The sequence below is a fragment of the Equus quagga genome, chromosome 7, assembly GCF_021613505.1.
Source record: "Equus quagga isolate Etosha38 chromosome 7, UCLA_HA_Equagga_1.0, whole genome shotgun sequence".
Lineage (NCBI taxonomy): Eukaryota > Metazoa > Chordata > Mammalia > Perissodactyla > Equidae > Equus > Equus quagga.
In genome coordinates, this window is record NC_060273.1 from 29,497,499 (window position 1) to 29,498,562 (window position 1,064).

A 1,064-nucleotide genomic window follows, 5' to 3' on the forward strand; every position below is an offset into this window, starting at 1 on the left:
GCCCGCTGTCGGGGCGCTCCCGAAGGCTCGGGCGCCGTGATTGGTGGAGAGGGGGCCCGTCTTTTTCCTCCGCGTCTCGAAGGAGATCCTGAACCACACTGCGCTTTCTCGAAAGAGAAGAAACCGGAACCCTTGGCCTAGATAACTGCGCTGAGCACGGAGGGGTGACAGGTTGGAAGCTGGGGGAGCCAACTTTGGACAGAGTCTAAAAATAGAACCCAGGTCTAGTTCTCACTCCTTTCTGCCTATTTACTGAGATCCCACTATTTATTTATTTTTCTTGATATTTTAAGCTGGTTCAGGTTTTTAGTTTAACATTTCCAGTTGCGTTGTGTAGCGGAAAGAGTCTTGACAGAGAGAAAACATGATTGTGACTTAATTACACTACCAACCCCTCTTGTGACCTGGCAGAAGTCACTTGGCTTCAGTTTTCCTATCTGGAAAACAGAGCCAATGGTCCTACGGAGTGCTGAAGATGAAGTGAAATAATGTGTGAAAAAGGGATACTTTCAAAGTGGCTGTAAAGAATGGTGCTGAAGTAAGGTCTTCTTCTTTTCTTCTTTTTTTATTGTGTTAAAATACACATAACATAAAATTTACCCTCTTAATCATTTTTAAGTGTGCAGTTCAGTGGTATGAAATACATTTACGTTGTTGTATAGCCATCATCACAATTCAGTCCCGTAACTCTTTTCATCTTGTAAACTGAAGCTCTACACCCGGTGCGGGACAGCTCGCCTTCCGCCTCCCCCAGGCCCCGGCAACCACCGTCATACTTCCTGTCTTTATGATTCTGACTACTCTAAGTACCTCATATGAGTGAAATCATACGGTATTTGTCTTTCTGTGACTGGCTTATTTATCTTAGCATATCTTCGAGGTTCATCATGTTGTAGCATATTGCGGAATTTCCTTCCTTTTTAAGGTTGAATGATATTCTCTTGTACGGATATACCACATGTTGCTTATCCATTCACCCATCGATGGACACTTGTGTTGCTTCATGTTTTAGCTGTTGTGAACAATGCTGCAATGAACATGGGTGTACAAGTATCTCTTGGAGA